The sequence below is a fragment of the Astyanax mexicanus genome, chromosome 15 (assembly GCF_023375975.1).
Source record: "Astyanax mexicanus isolate ESR-SI-001 chromosome 15, AstMex3_surface, whole genome shotgun sequence".
Lineage (NCBI taxonomy): Eukaryota > Metazoa > Chordata > Actinopteri > Characiformes > Acestrorhamphidae > Astyanax > Astyanax mexicanus.
In genome coordinates this window covers 43,748,076-43,764,955 of record NC_064422.1, presented here as the reverse complement: position 1 = coordinate 43,764,955, position 16,880 = coordinate 43,748,076, and the positions used below count along the sequence as shown (strand labels likewise).

At 37.2% G+C, this 16,880-nt stretch overlaps 1 protein-coding gene and 1 long non-coding RNA gene across 2 annotated transcripts in view; one reads left to right on the top strand and one right to left on the bottom strand.

Moving 5' to 3' along the window:
* Positions 1-15,884, bottom strand: part of zbtb4 (zinc finger and BTB domain containing 4) — a 29,853-nt gene extending 13,969 nt beyond the window's left edge. Inside the window, exon 1 of the mRNA XM_007230746.4 lies at positions 15,511-15,884. The gene's annotated coding sequence lies outside the window, so the exon portion shown is untranslated. The remainder of the gene's footprint in view (positions 1-15,510) is intronic.
* On the top strand, positions 8,796-9,618 carry LOC125781221 (uncharacterized). The gene is made up of 3 exons (XR_007424440.1): positions 8,796-9,022; positions 9,095-9,160; positions 9,197-9,618. It is a non-coding gene; the product is annotated as an uncharacterized LOC125781221 (long non-coding RNA).
* Positions 15,885-16,880: the final 996 nt, after the last annotated feature.

Genomic DNA, 16,880 nt, shown 5'->3' with positions numbered 1-16,880 from the left:
GAGTGATTTTCTACATTATAAATGAATAGTGAAGTGATCCTGACTATGAAGGAACACATAAAAAATCATGTCGTAACCTAAAAGTGTTACTCTGTGAAGCATTTAGGTGCTTCTTATCTGAGGCTCCTAACTCTGGTGAACTTATCCTGTGCAACAGAGGTAACTCTTGCTCCTTCTTTGAGAGTTTTGAGCCAGTTTCATCATAATGTCTTTGACATTCTTTGCACTTAAAGATGCTTTCAAAGTTCATTTCAGTTCTTGCCATAATATGGATTAGAACATTACTCAAATAGAGCTGTTCATTGTATAACAATTCTACCTCTTCAAATTAATATATTATTTTAATATTGATATATTCATATTAATAAATTAATTATTAATTAACTCTTGATGAGTTCAGCACAGCTGTTAACTGAAAGGCTAAATTCAAGGTAATTGTACCTTATAAAACTGACTGAGAAAATGCAGAGGTGTACAGAGCTGTCATCTATGCAAGATGTGCCTCTTTAAAAAATATTCTTTAAAAAAAAAAACTTTTGTTTGCTGAAATCGTATGTTTTTCTGAATAGTTTGGTTTACTTTAGTATTATATATATATATATATATATATATATATATATATATATATATATATATATATATATATATATATATATATATATACTTTTCCCTGGTAAAGGGAAACTAACTGAGTGAAGTAAAGGTTATTCAGGCCATTCCAGTTTCAAGCTTCAGCATGACAAAACTGGAAAGAATCTTGGCGATACGTCCCGCTGTCAGAGCGTTCCCTTCACTTAATAGAATGCCGTTAAGACCTGGACTCTGCCCTAAAGAGAGGTTTTTAGTACAGTGTTTTAAAACTAAAACTATAAAAACTATAAAGCTAGAAATATTAATAATTAGGATCTTATTAATAGGCATATGCTTCTCTGGTAGATATCAGCGAATAACCATATATCAACTATTTAATTTATTTAGTATTTTCTTTACTATTTTAAACATTAATAAGAGAAAAAATAAATAACACAAATGGCTTAATCTTGTCCAAATTATTTAAATAAAAAAAAATAGTAACTGATTATTTCCAAAAAAGTAAATAGAATATAGTTATATGGGAAAAGAACATGTGTATTTATACTACAGCTACACTATGGGGCAGTTGCACAGACAGGGATTGAGCCTAGTTTTGGACTGTGCAGAATTTTTCCATTGAGAGGTTATTCCATTGAAAGGAAAATATAGTTTCCAGCTAGGCCTAGTCTGAAACTGCCCATAAATGGACAGAATTATTAGGACACCGGCTTATTTATCGTTTCTTCTCAAAATATAAAAACAAGGGTTTGTCTGGCTTTAGTTGGAGTAACTTACTATTTTAGAATATTTAATTTGAGCTTTTTTAAGCACCTTCATAAATAAAGCACACTTTAGTATAAATAAAGGAATAGTACTGATATATGTATGTTCGGTAGGATGGGAGGGGGAATGTAAGATTTTGTCAGTTTGTTGTATGACTGTTTACTGTTTATTTATATTCCCTGTATTTATTCCTCTCCTATAAAATGTTTATATACTAATGCATCTTAAATAAAAATCATTTAAATGTTACTTTATTTCAGTAGTTCAGTTGAAATTGTGAAACTCATATATTATATAGATGTATTACACACAGAGTGATCTATTTTAAGCCTTTATTTCTTTTATTGTTGAATCAGTGTCTCAGAAAATAACAATATTATATAAGACCCATTGGTAATTTTGGCAATGTGGGCAGGGTGCCAAGTCCTGCTGAAAAATGAAATCCGCATCTCCATAAAAGTTGTCAGTAGCAGAGGGAAGCATGAAATGGACAGTGGACCAACAGCACTATCAGATGACATGTCTCTCCAAACCATCATTGACCATTAGTGAATTTTACATTTTATTTGTAAATCAAGGGATCAGAGTCTGGAGGAAGAGTGGAGAGACACACAGTCCAAACTGCTCGAGGTCTAGTGTGAAGTTTCCACCAATCAGTGATGGTTTGAGAGACATGTCATCTGCTGGTGTTGATCCACTGTGTTTTATTATCAAGTCTAAAGTCAGTGCAGTTTTGTTTTCCTGCAAAATCTTACAGCACTTCATATCTTACAGCTTCCCTCTGCTACTGACAACTTTTATAAAGATGCAGATTTCATTTTCCAGCAGGAGTTGGCACACTGCCCATATTGCCAAAAGTACCAATTGGAGCGGGTAAGGAGGGGTTTGGCTGAATGGTCTTCCTCCCATTACGTCTAATTTGAGGTTGTGAAACAAAGTTCCTTAAAGAAGAAAGCAATTCTTTTGTTCCTATATCTGCACAAGCCCATCGCAAAATATGGCTTGTAAAATATGCTCATGTTGACTTTAAATAGAGAATATGTTTAGTTTCAGTAGTTTTAATTATGCGACACAAGAAAAATTAACAGTCATGGTTTTCTGCCTTCTTTTCAGCCAGGCAGGCAGTCAGGCAGGCCTCTGTAAAATTCCACAAGCAGCCCTGAACACACTGAAACTAGGTCAGCACTGTTATTGCAGAGAGAGTGAGAGAGAGAGAGGGAGAGAGAGAGAGAGAGAGAGAGAGAGAGAGAGAGAGAGAGAGAGAGAGAGAGAGGCAGAGAGATAAAGAGCCAGGCCAGAGACAGGAACAACCGAATACACACACACACACACACACACACACACATTAACAGGGACGAGCGCACACAGGCATATATTCCCTCCCACAGCCATGCACACACATAGCACATTTGCAAGAAGGCAGGCGCATATGAACAGGTTTGCCTGTAAACAAGCTACTTGACAGGTACCTTCACAGGCACACCGCAAAAGCAGCCACTGAGCGTGTGCAAAGGAAACCAGGCCTTAATTAAAGATCGTACATAATGTACAGATACAGGAAGTACATCAGAAGAGAGACAAAACATGTCTAGGCTGTGTATTTGTGCCTTTTTTAACAATAATTGTATCTTTTACATTAAGTATAAGTGAAAAAAAAAACTTATTAAGCATAATGTTATGTCCACCTCTCTGTTTCTACACCCATTGTCATCATAATTATATCATGTAATCATTATAAATCACATGACACTTGTGATCTGTAGTTCTATTACAATTGCAGCCTGTAGTCCTATATCTTTTTCTCTGCTTTATACTTTATACTAAATTACATTATTATTATCCTCCTTATTTTCACCCTGTTCTTCAATGCTTAGAACCCACGGGATAGAAAACCACCACAGAGCAGCTATTATTATTATTATTATTATTATTATTTGGGTGGTAGGTGGATATTCTCAGCACTGTACCACCACAACACACACTAACACCTCATACACCACCTAAATGCTAATCAGTGATTAGCAGTGATTAGCATGGTGGTGGTGTATGAGGTTTTAGTGAGTGTTGAGCTGGTGGTACAGTGAGCGGATCAGATACTGCAGTGATTAGCAGTGATTAGCATGGTGGTGGTGTATGAGGTGTTAGTGAGTGTTGAGCTGTTGGTACAGTGAGTGGATTAGATACAGCAGTGATTAGCACTGATTAGCATGGTGGTGGTGTATGAGGTGTTAGTGTGTGTTGAGCTGGTGGTACAGTGAGCGGATCAGATACAGCAGTGATTAGCAGTGATTAGCATGGTGGTGGTGTATGAGGTGTTAGTGTGTGTTGAGCTGGTGGTACAGTGAGTGGATCAGATACAGCAGTGATTAGCAGTGATTAGCATGGTGGTGGTGTATGAGGTGTTAGTGAGTGTTGAGCTGGTGGTACAGTGAGTGGATCAGATACAGCAGTGATTAGCAGTGATTAGCATGGTGGTGGTGTATGAGGTGTTAGTGAGTGTTGAGCTGGTGGTACAATGAGTGGATCAGATACAGCAGTGCTGCTGGAGTTATTAAACACCTCACTGAATATAGTCTAACAACAGTGTCCTGTGTGCACTGATGAAGGACTACAGGATGGCCAACACTGTAAACTGTGCAGCAACAGATTCAGAGCTTCTCTAATTTTACTTATCTACAAGGGGGAACAGTTGTATGTAGAAGTGTGTAATAGACACAGATGTGAAAAGTATCTCCAATTGTTACTCTGTAGGTAAAAGTATAGATACTAGAATTTAAAATACTTCTGTAGAAGCTGAAGACGTATCAACCTAAGCTTTTCAAAACTACTTAAAGTATAAAAGTAAATGTAAAGTAAGGGGAAAAAAGTAAAGGACTTTAGAACAAAAGCTTAGGCCATGCCCCCATAGTCCTATAGTGCACTACCCCCTTCCTAAAACAAAAAATTATCTGGATAGGGGTTTTATTGAAGGATGAGAAGCCAGAATTAAAACAAGCTAAAATGAAATAGGAGTAATGAGGCTGTTTTTAAAAGGTAAGAAGTAAAATGTTTAGATAATTGTGTGAAAATTTAAAAATAATTACTTCAGCAAAGTATAGATAACCACGTTTCTACTTAGGTAAGGTAATGAAGTATTTGTGCATCATTACTTCATTAATTATTTTATTCATTACACATTCATTACACTGTATCTGATCCTCTTACTTGTACCAGCACAACACACGCTAACACCTCATACACCACCACCATGCTAATCACTTCTAATCACTGTAGTGCGGAGAATAACCCCCACCACCCAAATAATAATAATAATAGCTGCTCTGTGGTGTTTTTTTTTATTCTGTGGGTTCTGAGTATTAAAGAACAGGGTGAAAATAAGGAGGATAATAATAATAAAGTATACAGAGAAACAGAACTACAGTCAATGTTATACTCTGTTATGCAGAATATAAAAGTGATATTAAATATATATATTTTTAAATTTGTAATACTGAAACTACATCTGACATCATTTCAACCACGTTTCAACGTTAAAGACTGGTCATGTCCCAGCTGGAAATGAACATAAATGACAGCTCATAGCAAGTATCCCCTAAAAGGCCCCACATGTCAGTATTTCACAGCGTTTGTACGATAAACGGGGAAACACATCTGCCCCTGTCTCTCTCACCCCGCGCTTCTCTTTGTGCGTGACGCACACACTGCCCCTCAGCAGCCTGTCCCCAGCTCAAGAGGCTGGCCAAGCGTGACAGGGGCTTTACCACCCGCCTCCCCGCCACCCTCCTCAACACCCCGGCTCCCCCCTCTGCTCAAACATGCGACTGGCTGCCTGAAAGAGTTAGCAACAAACATTCAGGCCACTGTACCACCGTGCAAAACATATAGCCTGAAAAAATATACCATCCACAAACAGCACGACACACTAATCTACACTAGTATTAATTGGCTTCTCGGCTTGGTATTACATATTACTGAGAATTTAATATCAGCTAATGCATTTGTGCGGTTAAAGGCAGAAAAAAAATGTAATCAGCTTTTTTTTTCCACTGATACTGTTTGCAGCATGTTGCTGCCGTTAAGCAAAACAACAACAAAAAAAAAACAGTTTTCCACAGTTTTTTGACATAATTTAAATTAAGCAGTTGATATTTACATTGTTTCCAAATTTTATAATGAACAGGCAATAGAAATAAACAATAGAAGTGCTTAAAAATGACCACAAATTAAATATATTCACTTTGGCTTATACTAAAAGTTAGGTATCCCCTAAAGCTGCCATACTTTAAAAGTAATTTTTTTGGTGTCAGCAGAGATGAGTATAAACTTATTTAGTTGTCTCACAGAAACCCTTATTATCATACTTTGTGCATTTTAATGTTTAATTTACATTCAATAAATTGCAATATAGAAATGGCTCTTCAGAAATATAGAAATGCAATATAGAAATGGCTCTTTCAGGCACTGAAAATACTTGTATTTCCATTTTTTTACTTTTTTAAAATTGAAGATGATGATCTTCAATTTTAAAAAAGTAAAAAAATGGAAATACAAGTATTTTCAGTGCCTGAAAGCATCACGTATCAGTGAGTGAAATAAGCACAAGCTTTATCTGTAAAATATGGCAATTTGAGTAAAGGAATAACCTTCTTAAAGAGACAGTCTGTAACATTTAGGGTTTAGCGGTCTCTCTGGTCAGAATGCGTAATGCACAGAGCATGTGGAAAACTTGTTTTAAAGGGGCACTAAACCCCCTGATTTTTGCTCACTCTATCCTCAGCTCAAATTTGCAAAAGGCTAAAAATGCAAGGGGTTGTTTAGAAGGGGCACTGGGTGATGTATGGGTTTAGAGGCGGGGCAGATAGGAAAACTGATTGGGCTTAGCAGTGTGCATCTGATAGCGGTGAGACCCAGATGGTTGGATGTCAGCAGGGGGTTAGTATTATTGATTGACTGATCTGCATATTCTCCATTAAAGCACAGTTGAACCTGTGAGGGAGAGGCAGAAATTACCACAGTAAAAGAGTTTTTTAAAGGTTAGGAAATGTTTATAAAAATTTTAAGAAAGACTGATATGTTTTATTACACTTAAAGAACACATTTCAGCTATTAATGGAAAAAAAATATGGTTTAGGGTTTAGTTGCTCTTTAATGACATACTTTTAAAACGTAGAGACTTATACATCCAACAAATCAACCAGACCAATCTGTTTTATGGATGAATATATTAGATGCTGCAGTGATGCTCACATCAGGACACTGATATCATTGATTAGATTATTTTGTTTTTCCCAAACTAGGGAATACTAAGATTTTTAACACGAAAGAAAAAATCTTAGGGACTACTTCTTACCTACTAACTAACTTTCCATGTCATTTTCGAGCATATATTTTATTATTTTTTATAACAGTAACTACTGCTAAACATAACATAACTGACAGCATAAAGCCACTATCAAAAACGGAGAAAAAGTTGGCTTGCTGGTATAGCCTTTAACACTGAGACCAGCCAGTCAAAATCAATTTAAAAGAAAAAATAGGCATTATTGCTTAAGTCAAAGTTAATACGTTTAATTTAGAGTCATTGGAGCATTTCCTTTGGTTTAAAACTATGTAAAAAACTAAGTCTAATTATGTCAAAAAGTACAAAAAATATATATATATTTTTTTGCCTGACAGCATCGACATGCTCCACCCACAGTATTAGTGTTACAAGTCCAAGCTGATTAGAGAGCAGCGTATGTGGCGTGAGGGGTTAAAGTGTTTCCATTTGGCAGTGTTAGTGGAGGAATCGGAGCAGACTGACTGACTGGCGCTAGAATCGGGTATGGAGGCCACTGCTTTCCATGCGGCCTGCGACAGGGCCCACCGGGCTCAGCCGGACTGTGAAAAGAGGGCTGTCACTAGATCCTGAACTCTGCACAACCCCCTGGCCAAAAAAACACGGCTGAGGCAGCCAGAGGGAAGGGAAGGGGAGGGGAGGTGAGAAGAGACGGTGAAAAGCAGTACAGCGCTTGTATGAGGGGCGAGTGGGAGGAGGCGGGAGGTATGGAGGGGTATAGAGGTAGCGGTGGTTTCCAGTGCAGTCCTGCTGCTTCCACTCCTCTGCATCTCGAAAGTGCTGAGAAGCAGAACGTTTATACAGCCAGCACTTTCCCTCTGCAGAATGTGGCGTATCTTCTTTCTGTTCTATGAGGAGTCGTGCTCTAGTGACTGTGCTCATGTTAAACGCCATGCTTAAGCCCAGTCCCATTTCACCCTTTGCCCCTACCACTTAGCCCTAACCCTCAGTTTTGTGCACACCTAACGGTAGGGTTTTTTGTTGGGATAGAGCGGTAGAGTTTCTCAATTCTGGTTGGGATAGAGGTGTAGGGTGTCCCAATTCTTGTCGAAATAGATTGGTAGGGTGTTCTGTAGAGGGGTAGGGTGTCCCGTTTCTTGTTGGGATAGAGAGGTATGATGTTTTGATTCTAGTTTGGATAGAGGGGGATAGTGTTTTGATCCTTGTTGTTGGAATAGAGGGGTAGAGTGTCCTGATTCTTGTTGTTGGGATAAATGGGTAGGCTCTCTTGATTTTTGTTGGGATAGAGGGATAGGGTGTCCCATTTCTTGATGGGATAGATAGTTATGGTGTTGATTCTAATTTAGATAGAGGGGTAGACTGTCCCACTTTTTCTTGGGATAGAGGGGAAGGGTTTTTTGATTCTTGATAAGATGGACGGGAAGGGTGTTCCAATTCTTGTCAAGATAGATTGGTGTTCTGAAGAGGGGTAGGGTGTCCCATTTTTTGCTTGTATAGAGGGGTATGGTCTTTTGATTCTTGTTGGGATAGATAGGTATGGTGTTTTGATTCTAATTTGGATAGAGGGGTAGAGTTTCCTGATTCTTGTTGGGATAGAGGGGTATGGTGTTTTGATTCTTGTTGGGGTAGAGGGGTATAGTGTTTTGATTCTTGTTGGGATAGAGGGGCATGGTGTTTTGATTCTTGTTGGGATAGAGCGGTAGAGTTTCCGGATTCTTGTTGGGATAGAGGGGTATGGTGTTTTGATTCTTGTTGGGGTAGAGGGGTATAGTGTTTTGATTCTTGTTGGGATAGAGGGGTATAGTGTTTTGATTCTTGTTTGGATAGAGGGGTAGAGTTTCACGATTCTTGTTGGGATAGAGGGGTATGGTGTTTTGATTCTTGTTGGGATAGAGGGTTAGGGTGTCCCAATTCTTGTCGAGATAGAGTGGTAAGGTGTTACGTAGAGGGGTATGGTGTTCTATCTCTTGTTGACATAAATAGGTATGGTGTTTTGATTGTAATTTGGATAGAGGGGTAGACTGTCCCAATTTCTTGTTGGCATAGAGGGGTAGGGTGTTTTGATTCTTGTTGAGATAGAGAGGTAAAGTGTCCCATTTCTTGTTGGGATAGAGGGCTAGAATGTTTTGATTCTTGTATGGATAAAGGGGTAAGGTGTCCTGATTCTTGTTGGGATAGAGGGGTAGGGTGTTTTAATTCTTATTGTTGGGATAGAGGGGTAGAGTGTCCTGATTTTTGTTGTTGGGATAGAGGGGTAGAGTGTTCTGATTCTTGTTGTTGGGATAGAGGGGTAAAGTTTTCTGATCCTTGTTGTTGGGATAGAGGGGTAGGGTGTTCTGATTCATGTTGTTTGGATAGAGGGGTAGGGTGTTCTGATTCTTGTTGTTGGGATAGAGGGGTAGGGTGTTCTGATTCTTGTTGTTTGGATAGAGGGGTAAGGTGTTTTGATTCTTGTTGTTTGGGATAGAGGTGTAGAGTGTTCTAATTCTTGTTGTTGGGATAGAGGTGTAGAGTGTTCTAATTCTTGTTGTTGGGATAGAGGGGTTGGGTCTCCTGATTCTTGTTGTTGGGATAGAGGGGTATGGTCTCCTGATTCTTGTTGTTGGGATAGAGGGGTATGGTGTTCTGATTCTTGTTGTTGGGATAGAGGGGTATGGTGTTCTGATTCTTGTTGTTGGGATAGAGTGGTAGGGTGTTCTGAATCTTGTTGTTGGGATAAAGGGGTAGAGTTTCCCGATTCTTGTTGGGATAGAGGGGTAGATAGAGCACTGCTAGTAGCTGCTAGCTAGATAACACTTGAAAACCAGAGCTAGGAATACAAATACAAAATGGGACTGGGCCTTGGTTTGCTTGGTTGCAGCTCAGCAAGTGATTCCTGTCATCTGTCCCTGTGATAATGTTAAGTTATACAGTACATTTTCAATAAATAGATTGTATGCTTTGTCAGTTTTGAGCATTTATGTTGGTCCATTTATCATGTAATTTGAAAATAATGTAAATTAATGTAATATAAACAAGTTAGGATATGCTTTTAAAAAGCATAAATAACAGTTATTAACTGCATTGACTTTACTTTAGTTGTTTAGTTGTTTCCTCATGTTTGTGTTTAGTTCTAAATGCAGTGAAGGGTTAACTTGGCTTATACAGATATATGATGTCCCAAATACGATGTTATACCCTTTCATGCTGTCCTGTCATACAGCACCAGTCAAAAGTTTGGACACATCGAAAATTGAGTGTTTTTTCATTATTTATTTATTTTTATTAAAGATTAATACTAAAGTCATTCAAAGATTTGGAGAATTTTTTAAAGTAGCATGATGACAGCTGTGCACATCTTGACATTTTCTCAGTCACAAAGACCATCAAATTTATAAATGATGAAACTGGCACTCATCAGGTCCACTCCATAAAAGAAAAGGAAGATCAAGAGTTCCCTCTGTTGCACAAGATACAGGGTTCATAAAAAACCTGGAAACGTCAGAGAATTCGAAAATAGCAATTTCCAGGTCTGGATAAGTTTTGGAAAAATAAAAATACCCAATATGTTCTGGTAAAGCCAAGGAAGTTTGGTCTACAGATCTTTGTATTTCAGTTTATTGATGGAGAAAATCTATATTTTGAGTTAATTCAGTAATTAAGCCCTCCGCAATGGAGCTCTCAGGATCTGACACACATTTTACTATTTAAGATTGTGTGTCAAAAATGTGTCTAATTCATTCTAATTCATTCATTTTAGGCCAATTTCGATTATAAAACCAATAAACAATTTCGATTATAGTTTTAGTTGATTTTTGGCTTTATTGTCCATGTCTGCACTGATGTTTTAAAAATCGTATGGTCATGATAGTTTGCCTTGAAGGCATGGAAAAGTCATGAAAAAAAACACTGAAATGTATTAGTTAAAACGTGTATGAGTTACCAGCCTCAGAAACCGCAAATTAACAGCTCTCCAGATAATAGTTTTGTGGTTACTACAAGATTTCTTATGTGTTTATTTAAAATGTAGAGCAAAAACATTAAATACAAAGTTGTGTCCAAACTTTTGACTGGTACTGAAGTTATAAGGAAAAAAGATGTTTGATCTATCTTTCTGTCTCTGTTGTTGTCGTTGTTGATAAGAAAACCCTTTTAACTAATGCTTATATTAAATATATTGATTAAGTATTATACTTTTTATTATTTAAACATCCTTTTGAATTATTATTTCAATGTTAAAATAGTAAAATATCACTTTCTTCTTTACTACAAAACAGCTCAATTAAACTGCTGTAACTAATCAATTGTGCTTAATTCAGTTACATTACTTTAGTTGTTTCTTCAATGTTGCATTCACTAAAGAGTTAACTTGGCTTACATAGATATATATAGACATAGGGAGTCCTAAGTACAATGTAATAATACCATGTTATTTACTACAGTGGCTCGCATATGACTTCTTAAGTACAAAACTAAACAACTCAATCGAAAGTACTGTAACTAATCAATTAATCTTATTTTGCTCAAAATGGAAGTGCACTTTAAATGGTTAAATTGACTTCTACAGATATAGGCAGTCCAAAATACATTGTAATTGCATATTAAAGTAAAAAAAAAATGGAGGCCAAGCAACCTTTTCCTTTCTAAGCTATCAAAAACATTTTTGTTGCCTTATACTGCCTCTGTTGTTATTATTAACTTATAACTTATGCTTATTATGTTGCACTATTATTAAAAAATAATATGTATTCTAAATTATTACAAAAAAACAAAAGTTAAAAGTTTGGACACACCTCTTCTCATTCAATGTATTTTCTTTCTTTTTAAAATATATATATATATATATATATATTTTACATATATTACATTGTAAATGTAATATTAAAGACTATATTACAGCTATACAGGAACACACGCAGAATTATTCTATAAATAAAAAGTCTTAAACAAATCACAGTATGTTCGAATTATACTTTAGGACAGATCTGCACACTCTTCATGAGGGAGAGTCACCTGGAATAGTTTTCTCAGCGACTTGAAGGAAGGAGTTCCTGGAGGTGCTGAACAATAGTTGCTGCTTTTCCTTCATACTGTGAAGCTCCAGCTCATCCCAATTAAATCACCTCAAATCACCATCTCAGTTCATGTGGTTTAGGTAAACCTAAATTCCATAAGTGCCCCTTATATGTTTTTATGTCTTTATTATTAATCTACAGTGTAGAAAATACATTGAATACAGAAATAAAGAAAAAAAAAAACACTGAATAGGAAGGTGTGTCCAAACTTTTGACTGGTTCTGTAAATCAAACAGCTTCATTAAATACTGAAACTCATCAATTAGAGGCTAAATTAAATGACATATTTTAGTTGATTTATCAAGATTGCATTGCAGTGAAGGGTTAACTTATTAGTTTATTTAGAAGCATACACCTATATATTGACCTATAAGAAAAATGCTGTTGAGGCATTATACTGTCTCTGTTGTTTTTGTTAATATTAGGGAAACTCCTCTGACTTCTAACTCATTATTTTTTAAATAATAAAATAATTTTAAATAATAAAATCATGAAATAACACTTTATTCTTTACTGTTCTTTACAGTATGTTTCCATTGGGTTTGGTGAACAGAAAGCAGAGCAGCTCCATGAAAAATACAGTGACTTATGAATTATACTTAATTTAATTACTCGATTTTTGTTTTCTCAAGAGGTTAACTAGGCTTTAATAGAAATAAGGATCGCCAAATTCAGTGTTATAGCATTTTACAGCAAAGCAAGAGTGTTTGAGGCATTATACTGTCCTTGTTGTATACTAAAACAATAGGCTAAAGTTGCACTAAAGAGTTAAAACATACAGCAAAACATGTAGGCCAGGCACAAATTGCCCTATCAAAACCTACACAGTCAATTTCCCAACTTGTTTAGTGTTAAATTAGTGTAAAAAGCTGTTTAATGGTGATAGGGAAACCCCGATGACTTGTACTTATCATGTATTATACATAATGAATCTTAAAATAACACTATAAAACTATTATTCATTACAACCATGTTTTCCATATGACTCCTTAGGCACTAAACAAAACATCTCAACAACATGATAAATACTGTAACTAATCAAGTATGCTTTCAATTTCAATTTAGTTACCCTACTTAAGTTGATCCCTCAATGTTGCATTCACTTTTACTTCACTTTTAAAGGGTTAACATGGCGTATACAGCTCTGGAAAAGTAGTAGTAAAGGCATAAAGTTATCCAAAAGCAGTGTGTAAGACTGGTGGAGGAGAACATGATGCCAAGATGCATGAAAAAAACTGTGATTAAAAAACAACCAGAGTTATTCCACCAAATATTGATTTCTGAACTCTTAAAACTTTATGAATATGAACTTGTTTGTTTTCTTTGCATTATTTGAGGTCTGAAAGCTCAGCTTTTTTTGTTATTTCAGCCATTTCTCATTTTCTGTAAATAAATGCTCTAAATGAGAATATCTTTATTTGGAATTTGGGAGAAATGTTGTCTGTAGTTTATAGAATAAAACAACAATGTTCATTTTACTGAAACATAAACCTAAAAATAGCAAAATCAGAGAAACTGATTCAGAAAATGAATTTTTTTCCAGAGCTGTATATCGATACCGAGGGTTATTTACTACAGTGGTTTTACCTGCTTCCTCTTAGGCACAAAACATAAAAACATCTTTATCAATAATACAGTATTTACAGTATTTAGTGGTTTTCACAAGATTGTGTTCAGTTTCAGCTGCAGTGAAGGGTTAACTTGGCTGATATAGAGACGAGAAGTTTGAAATACAGTGTTATACCGTGTTACAATAATAACATACTTTGGCCTGGCATACTTTGTCCTGTCTAAGGTAAGAAAAAAAGGCTGTTTAAAAAAAGCATATTATAGTGCGCTTGTGTTTGTTGTTAATATGGAAACCTTTTTGACTTTTGCTCATTATATTCTAAATAATGAAATCATCAAATAACACTTTAGTCCACTTAAAAGATAATCCAATCCTAAGAGCTTTTATTTCATGATTTCATTATCTAATTTTATTTTATTTTAATAATACCTCATAATAAGCATGAGTCAGAGGGGTTTTCACTGAGGAAAAAAAAACAACAGAGAAAGCATAATGCTTACTGTCGCCTTTTACCTTTACCTTAGCTTGGACAGGGCAATATATATAAAAAGAATTATATCTGGAATAAATTAAGAGACCACTTCAGTTTCTGAATCAGTTTCTCTGATTTTGCTATTTATAGGTTTATGTTTGAGTAAAATGAACATTGTTGTTTTATTCTATAAACTACAGACAACATTTCTCCCAAATTACAAATAAAAATATTGTCATTTAGAGCATTTATTTACAGAAAATGAGAAATGTCTGAAATAACAAAAAAGATGCAGAGCTTTCAGACCTCAAATAATACAAAGAAAACAAGTTCATATTCATAAAGTTTTAAGAGTTCAGAAATCAATATTTGGTGGAATAACCCTGGTGGTTTTTAATCACAGTTTTTTTCATGCATCTTGGCATCATGTTCTCCTCCACCAGTCTTACACACTGCTTTAGGATAACTGTATGCCTTTAGTCCTGGTGCAAAAAATTCAAGCAGTTCAGTTTAGTTTGATGGCTTGTGATCATCAACCTCTTGATTATATTCTAGAGGTTTTCAATTTGGTAAAATCAAAGAAAAATGCATAATAATTTTTTAAGTGATCTCTTATTTTTTTTCCTGAGCTGTATATATTTATATAGTATAGCTGGCCTCTATGTAAGTTAAACCTCAGGAAATGTAAAAGTGAATGCAATCTTAAGGAAACAACTAAAGTAGGTAGGTTATTTTATTGTTCATTTTGTATTTTTGACTGAGCTTGTCTTCGAGCTGTCACAGAAGTAAGGAATAACATAGTATAATCTTATTTAAAATGCAGTAATTTAGAGATCTAGAGAACATATATCCCTCTTTTGAGTTTTAGCATGCATGTTACATGAAAATTATAGAGAACCATATGTTGTCGAATCTATATACTGCAGAAAAACCCAAAACAATACAGTGACAGAGTCCAAGTGACTAAGAATTCAGTAAAAACCCAAACCCACACCCATTACAACATTTCGTAACACTAAAAGGGCAAACTGCTGAATGCTTGGTCATGATTCCTATCAGTCTGAGTTCTGTGGCCTTTAGGCATCATGAATATTTCTGATGTTAAAAAATAATACAGATAAGATGATGAGAAATATGATAAATAATAGTGAATATTAGTTAATTTTAGTTGCATGTCCTGGAAATGACAAACATGATTATTCTTTTCTTAAATCTTTTAAACATTTTTGCTTACTAAAACCAAACTTGCCCACTTCCAGCCATGCCATTTAATTTCTGTAATTTCCGTAACGCTTCAGAAATACCCCAGAGTGCCACATTCACAGTAAACCTGTAAACATTTAAACCTGCAAACATGTAAAAATCTTAAAAGCATCTTTTCTCTTCTTTTCAGGCCAGTTTCATTCTATGTGAGCGACTCATCGGCCCTGAAAAAGAACTGCGTGGTTCAGCCACAAGAGGAGAGGATAAGGGAGGCAGGCCTTGTTTAGCACCACACACACACACACACACACACTCTCGCGCACACACACACTCTCGCGCACTCACGCTCATGCGGCCGCACGGACTCACATACGCACTCACAAACAGGACAGCACTCATTTCGGATGTCCACGCAGAACCAAAACAACATGGATATGGCAGCGGTGGAGGAGCGCCTGAAGCAGGAAGGAGAGACGGATGAGAAAAAGAAGAGGAAAAAAGAGAGTCAGCCTCTCCCGAGTCTGCGAGGCAAGCACACGACAACAAGACAACGTACCTCGGAAACCCTCCTGCTGCATCTCTGCTGCGATGTGTTCTCTCTCTCGCTCTCTCTCTCTCTCTACCTCTCTCGCTCTTGCTCTCTCTCTCTAGCTCTCTTGCTCTCTCTCTCACACACACACACTCCCTCCCTCGGTCTGTGAGTGTGTGTGTGTGTGTGTGTGTGTGCTTGTCTGCGTGTGCCCAAGTGTGTGTGTGTGTGTATGTGCGCACACACACTCTCACACACGCAAGTGAGGGAGCAGAGCACAGCCCAGGCAGCGAAAGAGACGCGCACTCGCACTCGCACACACACACTCTCTCGCGCGCACACAGACTCACAGGCAGCACTATGTAGAGACAGAGGGCAGGAACGACTCTCACACTCTGACTCTCTCTCTCTTTCGCTCTCTTTCCCTCTCTCCTGCTCGCCACGCAACGCACTCTCTCTCTCCCTTTCTCTCTCTCTTTTCCTCACACTTTGCTTTGCCTCGCCTCGGACACAGGATTCTGGGCTGTTTTCGCATTTCCATCTCCCCCCATTCCTCCCTCCCTTCGTCCCTCCATTCCAGCAATTCTAGCTATCCCCTTGCCCCATTACCCCTTTACCCACACCCATCATCACCCCCTTTTCCCATCCCTGTTCTAATTGCAGAATTCCAAAATTCTAAGTCCCCCTTTTTCTTTTTTTTTCTTTTTTCATATCGAGAACTATTGTTATTCCCAAACAAACACAGACTCACACACACACACACACATGCACAGGCTACTCTCTGTACTCTCTACTCCTCATACACAAAGCCTGGTGGTGATAGTGAGGAAGGGAAGGGAAGGGAAGAGAAGGAGGTAGGGAGGGAGGGAGAGTGACTGAGTGAGTGAAAGAGAGAGAGAGAGAGAGAATGAGTGAGGAAGAGAGGGAGCGAGAGAGAGAGAGAGGGAGAGAGGGAGAGGACGCCATTTAAGCAGTTTGTTACGAGCACTGCCAGTCCCCAAAATGGCTGAAAACAAACAGGAGCCATGCCAACAGGGGAAAAAAAGCTGGGCACAGAAAGAGACAGAGGGAAAGGAGATAAAGAGCAAAGTGGAGGAGTGCAGAGTGAAAGGAAAAGGGAGGGAGGGAAGGAGAGAGAAAGACAGAGAGGGAGGACAATACTTTGGGCGAAGCGCAACTCGCTCTTCACTCTTTAAATAAGTGAAGTAGTTCAAAAGGAACACAGATCAAAGAGCTGGACATGGACATGCTCCTCGGTTTCCATTTTCTCCCCCCTTTACTGCACTCCATAAAGGGCAGGAGTTTATAGCGAGCAGGGCCGGAGGAGCCGAGTAAACACTTTAAGTTCTCCTCGAGGTCGAGTAGTTAAGAGTTTGGACGTGAGCGATGCAGAGATA